The sequence below is a fragment of the Amblyomma mixtum genome, chromosome 6 (genome assembly GCF_055824585.1).
Source record: "Amblyomma mixtum isolate Tamu chromosome 6, ASM5582458v1, whole genome shotgun sequence".
Taxonomy (NCBI): domain Eukaryota; kingdom Metazoa; phylum Arthropoda; class Arachnida; order Ixodida; family Ixodidae; genus Amblyomma; species Amblyomma mixtum.
Window position 1 is genome coordinate 2,434,215 of NC_143017.1, and position 6,297 is coordinate 2,440,511.

A 6,297-nucleotide genomic window follows, 5' to 3' on the forward strand; every position below is an offset into this window, starting at 1 on the left:
CAAACGTGGGCTGATGGCCTTGGTCAGTTGTTTCTACGGGTTGGTCAGGTAGGGCAAATATGTCTCTGATGTCTGCCAGCTCGTCGAGGAAAGCGATCGTCGTACCTTTGTTTAGATGCCGGTATTCTTAGGTGAAGTTGGTTAGCAGCACCTGGGCTTGGCCATGTCGGATTTCGGCGACTCCCCTTGCGACGCCCAATCCTCGATCGAGGAGTAACTGGGTGTTTCGCTCGATGACGCCTTCGGCATTTTCGATCTCTCCAGTACCTATGCAGGCGAGGACACTTGATCGGGGCGGCACGCTCAATGCTTTATCGAGGACGTTTGAGGCAACGTGATGAGTTGCGCTAATCGCAACAGGTATCGCTTTGTCCGTGGAAAGCTTGATCGACTTAGATCGAAGGTCGATGATCGCTCGATGTTCATTCAGGAAGTCCATTCCTAAAATCACGTCTCGCGAGCATTTCTGTAGGACCAGGAAGGTAGTAGCATAGGTTCGCCCATTTACTGTAACTCTCGCGGTGCAGCATCCTGGCGGCGTAATAAGGTTACCACCTGCAGTGCGGATCAGCGGGCCATCCCAAGTTGTTGTTACTTTCCTGAGTCGGACAGCGAGTGGCCCGCTCATGACTGAGTAGTCAGCTCCCGTGTCGACCAAGGCAGTAACCGCGTGACCATCTACCGTAACTTCAAGATCACTTTTTCGCGTTCTCGTATTGTACGTTGTCTTCGGTGTCCGATCTCGGCTTCGTCGAGTAGTGAGGCTGCAGTGGGCGCACTCCGAGGTTACTTCACTGGGAGCGGTAAAAGCTTCAAGTTTGGCCGCGTCGTCGTCGTCATCGTCGTCGGTGTTGTCGTCGTAGTTGAGGCATGGTCTTGAGTAATCGTCGATGGAGGATCTTTGTTATTGCGCTTAGAGGTAACCTCACCTCCAGTGGCTGCTTTATTCAGTTTAACCTTCGGGGGCTGGGGGAGCGTCCACGCACGGCGTAACCTCGGCTAGGAGATACAAAGCGCGGGGACAATGGCGACTGGGAACGTGATAGGCGGCTCGGCGATGAGTTTTCTTCCCGACGCAAAAACTCCTCGATTTCGGCTGGTCGCTGGCCGGGTCGGGGTAGTGGAGCGTCGTAAGAGAACCCTCGGTTGCCCAGTCTTCTGTATGGGCAGTGCCGGAGGACGTGACCGGCTTCGCGGCAGTGGAAGCATAGAGGGTGGCCCTGGTCGGGTTTTCTTCACTCGTCGCATTTCCTCGGCTCGTCGCATTTCCTCTGCTTTGTGCGACGCTGGTAGGACGGGCGGGTTGGGGCGGGAGGGCGGCGGTCCAACGCAGCTGGCTGAAGGTGATAGGGGCTTGAGTCCCGTCGTCGAGGTGCAGGACGGCGCACAGCTGCGGCGTAAGTCATGGCGGGGGGCTCCATAGGCTGCTTGGTGGTCGGCATCACATCCAAGGCCTGTTGAACTTCATCCCGGATGGCGTCTGAGAGCAATGAATGCTGCGGCTGCGTTCCCGTTGGCAGCAATCGGCGGAGCTCCTCTCGCACAACTTAACGGATAACCTCCCGCAGGTTATCGTTGTTAGCGGTGTCCAGGCAGTTTGCTGAAAAAATGCGCTGCTGGCAGTCATACTGGCGGGCTCGGGCATCAAGAGTTTTTTTCCATAGTGGATGCCTCTTCTACGAATACCGCGACAGTTTGCGGTGGGTTCCGTACGAGGCTCGCAAAGAGTTGCTCTTTAACTTCTCGCATGAGCAGCTTGACCTTTTCTTCTTCCTTCATGCTCGAGTCGGCACGCCGGAAGAGACGCTTCATCTCCTCAGTGTATACTGCAACGGTCTCGTTTGGGTGTTGTATGCGAGACTGTAGCAGCTGCTGGGCTCTCTCCTTTCTCACGACGTTTGTGAAGGTCTTGAGAAGCTGCTCCTTGAAGGTTTCCCAATCCGTAAGGCTAGCTTCCTCATTCTCAAACTAGATTCTTGCTGGTCCCTCCAAGGCGAAGAAGACGTACCTAATTTTCATGGCATCTTCCCAGTTGTTAAAGGCAGCCATGCGGTCGAGCTGTTCCAGCCATTCTTCGGGGTCGGCGCCAGGCGAAGAGTCGAAGGTTGGTGGCACCCGGGGCTGCTGAAGAATGATTAGAGTCATTGTCTGGGGCAAGCTCATGGTAGACGTTGCTGCTGGCTTCCGCTTCCGGGTAGGGTACGGCAGAATCCCGAACTCTGGTGCGTCCCCTTGTAGGCGTCGGCTTGCGCGATGGACTGTGCTCAGGTCCTGCGGTAGGTGACTCAGAGGGCTGGCGTCACGATTTGTAGGGGGTGTCCGGAACATGGAAGGTTACCCAGCTCCTCCACCAGATGTCACGTTATAGTGGCGGCAGTCAAGCGGTCAGGAAGGCACCAACCAGTCTTGGAAACGAAGCTCTTTATTTGGGCTGACATGCGCCCGCAGAAGAACTGAATCACTCGGCGGCGGCGTAAGCAAGAAACGTGATCGTCGCTCGTCGAACTACGAATGCCCACTGCTCGCGCCATCGGTCAATTTAAAGCCGGCAACGAAACTTCGACATAACTGGTCGAGATCATCTAGACTAATCTGGAAACACGTAGATGCAGCTCATCGTGGCTGTGATCAATCGAGATAAGTCCGGTTACTTGTCGCGTCACGAACAAAAATGATAACACCCCTATCCTGTTGCCTTGCTCGAACGAACGGGCACTACAATGATACGCGGCAGTATCGTGTCTTTGCTGTATAAACTTTGTTTTGTTTGTGAACATTTGGGTCCGACTCATTCTCTGGCTTGCGCCGTGCGAAAGCTGAGCACCAAACGACCAACCCTCTAGTAACTTGGTAGCTAGTCTCGGGCTGAGCTTGTCACGCGGACTCGAGGGCATCTACTTTGCGACCGCAACCCCCCCCCCCCCTCCGCCTCCGGCATGCTCTAAAGCTGTCTGGGAACGCACGTTAAAGTGCGCCAAGTGGTGACACGGGCCCCAGCTAGAACAACATCTCCCTTGTAAGCCTCAAAATATATTCAGCATAGCGTTTTATAAATGCTTATCTGGAATGCTTTTCAGCAAAAAGCTCCACATTTTACTTTAAACATTGTTCTACATATTTTACTGGTCCCTGTATTTGTTCGTCCCAATTCTTTCAATATAAGTAGTTTTACATAGCACTTCACGATAAGACCAGGCGCTAGTGTTCAACCAGCTTCGCCGAGGACGAAACCCACATCAAATGCTTCCGTTCTCGTACCGAAAGTAACCTACAGCTCCCAATAAATTTGATGTGAGATAAGGGCCATAATAAGCGCATCAAAGTCAATTTGAAAAAAAAAGTTGAGATCAAATTTTTCCGTATTGACCGATCAGGTACAATGGCACAGATAGTATGTTATACATTTGTGCTTGCACCTGAAAAAGCGATTCAAGCCAAGAGCGATCCCCATTCTTCAAACTGGAGCACAGGCTTTCTAGGCCACAACTTCTTTAAAGGCTGAATATTTGGTGCTTTAAATTTCTATCATTAGTCTTGACAGTAGTATAAAGTTCGTTTCATTGCACTTGAGGCATTCTCTTAGAATATACATTTCTTTCTCCTACAGGATCACCGGGTGGACGCCAAAACTGAGAAAATCTTTTAAAAGGGACCTACACTGCAAAAAAATTCCGTGAATGTTACGTACAAACTCTCCATAACAGAACGAACGCTTGCTCTGTTGCATCTGAAATGGAGGGTCCATCCGTAACATATTCGTGAAGGTGGCTGGCCGTATTATGCATTTTCTGAAACGTATTACTCGCCGTAACTGTTGGCCCCCGGACTAGGCACCACATGACGTCCCATTTCCGATCTGTGTGGTTTACTCTTGTTCAACAATGTCCACAAACTAGCATGGCGAAAATGAGATTAACCCCATGTGCAAAGGTGAAGATCCAAGGGGGGGTGATAATCAAATGAGACCCAAGTGACGCATAATGTTGTTTCAACGTTGAGGGATTGCTACAAATTGTAAGCAACATTAAATAACAAAGGACTTACTTTGCTATAACTTTAAAAGAAGAACGTTGACTTCATAAAAAAATATTTTCACCATGTTGCTAACCACATGACAGGGTAACAATTAATAAATGCAATTAATAAATAATTTAGAAATGCAGCTTAATGAGGTCAAGAGATATAAAAAAATTTAGACACAGACAATGGTTAGACAACTTCTCTAAATTGAAACTGAACACCAGCTGAAAATACATTACAAACATGATGAAAGTGCACAAGGTGAAAGCCGAATTTCCGTCTGCCGTTTGATAAGGAAACGAACCACTGAGAAAGCCCAAAGCATGGGCAAACAAATTTGTGAATGCAGTGCAATGTAGCAGTCACATCTTTGCTACACAACCATCAATCAAAAACGCTAACTCCTTCACGGATAACAAAAGCACAGGCGCAACAAAATATTGCTAATTGCAATGTTCAATTTATTAGGTACCTATAGCCGGCCATTCATGCCTGGTCTTCCTGCGGATAAATGAAACGCTGCAAAAAAGCAGTGAGCAGCCATAATTGCTGCAGTGACAAGGAGGATGTGCACCGTTGGTGCTGTTCCCTCATCCTGACTAGGAAATAATAGCTGTTTTTTCTGGAATGTACTCTGGAAGCATGAATTTCCTATCCACCTTTGGTTTGGTTTGGTTTATGGGGTTTAACGTCCCAAAGCGACTAAGGCTATGAGAGACGCCGTAGTGGAGGGCTCCGGAAATTTCGACCACCTGGGGTTCTTTAACGTGCACTGACATCGCACAGTACACGGGCCTCTAGAATTTCTCCTCCAAAGAAATTCCAGCCGCCGCGGCCGGGATCGAACCCGCGTCTTTTGGGTCAGCAGCCGAGCACCCCTATCCACCTTTATTTAGCTTGCACTGACACGACCCATCATGAACTCTGCAGCTTTGACAAACATGCGGGCCAGTCGACAGCCACAGAAGACTGTAGAACCCTGCTAACTTACAAAAAAACCAGTGCTCAGAAAGAAAAATTATAAAAAAATGAGGAGTTCCTTACACGCACTATGTTTTATATGGTACTAAGAATGCGGCTAAGACATGGCATGGATATTGTTTTTTTCTGCTCAGTTACAAACTTTCTCGCCTGTGCTAACATATTACTGCAATGTAAATAATGAAACATGCCAGCATTGCACAACATGCTGTAAGACTTACAAAATACACCCCCTACAAGGCTACCACATGCCTCTTAGATGTGGCAATGTTTATATCTACCAAACTATCTAGACTAAAATGAGACACCAAGCCTCTGACATCTGGAGATGTGTACCTCCCATGCAATTAGAGTGATTGGAGATGCTCCTCATTGATGGCATTTCAGTTGCTAGGTGTGGAAGGACCAGATATGAAGGTGAACAACTAGACACCCACTTTTTAAGCAACGTCACAATGAGCAATGTGCCTTGGCTTTTCTTCCATCCAAAAAGTTTTATGTTCCATGTTTACGTAACTGCTTGCATGTGCTCATTTTGGCTTGCTGAGAGGTTCTTTTCTTTGTTAAACTAGCTTTAACTCTGGCCTCAGTCTTCTGCACCTTCTTAATTTTTTGCTAGTGTTCACCTTAAGTCATGTGTAAGCTCACGCAGATCTCTACTTTTCTACGTTTCCAACTGTCACGTCTTCTCTGCCTTTGTCATGTCCATCACTGCATCCGACGCTTTCAAGTATACTGTGTATAATCACCTTAACTAATCTGCCTATTACACATGTATTTTTGTTAGCCACCCACTCCTCTATGTGGCGCTGATAGGCCCTGAGAGTAAATAAATGAATTGTAGTCTAAGCTAAGTCTCAGCAAGCATGCATTATGTTCAGTTTATTTTACCATGTTTACCAGTAAAGAGTGGACGGAAAAAAGCTGCTAAGTGGAGCTTGACATGCCTCTCGCCCCTACACTGGAAAGCAGCAGGCAAGGCATACATAACCACTAACGACAACAGAACATGCCAAGTGTGAAGTAAATCAGTAATGTTCCTCGCATTTATCACAGGGCATACTCTCTGCTCAGTAATTTATTACCCCCTTAGACATTCTGCAAGGAGTGTATACAATGATGTGTCACCACAATACAATGAAAATCATTAACCCTGTGCAAATACAACAGCAAAGAAATTTATGCCCAATAAATGCACTGCTTACATGCAACCAAGAGGCAAGAATGGGACAACCTGGCACATTTATGGAAAATAAGCTCAAAATAATAAAGAATGACATTTGAGCAGCCGCTCAT

The 6,297-nt window shown here is 47.9% G+C and overlaps 1 long non-coding RNA gene across 1 annotated transcript; it reads right to left on the bottom strand.

The window, feature by feature from the left end:
• Positions 1 to 4,209: 4,209 nt before the first annotated feature.
• LOC149338091 (uncharacterized) lies at positions 4,210 to 5,719 on the bottom strand. Its single transcript, XR_016283377.1, has 2 exons — positions 4,907 to 5,719; positions 4,210 to 4,679 (listed from the first exon to the last, which is right to left on the bottom strand). It is a non-coding gene; the product is annotated as an uncharacterized LOC149338091 (long non-coding RNA).
• Between the last annotated feature and the right edge of the window lie 578 nt (positions 5,720 to 6,297).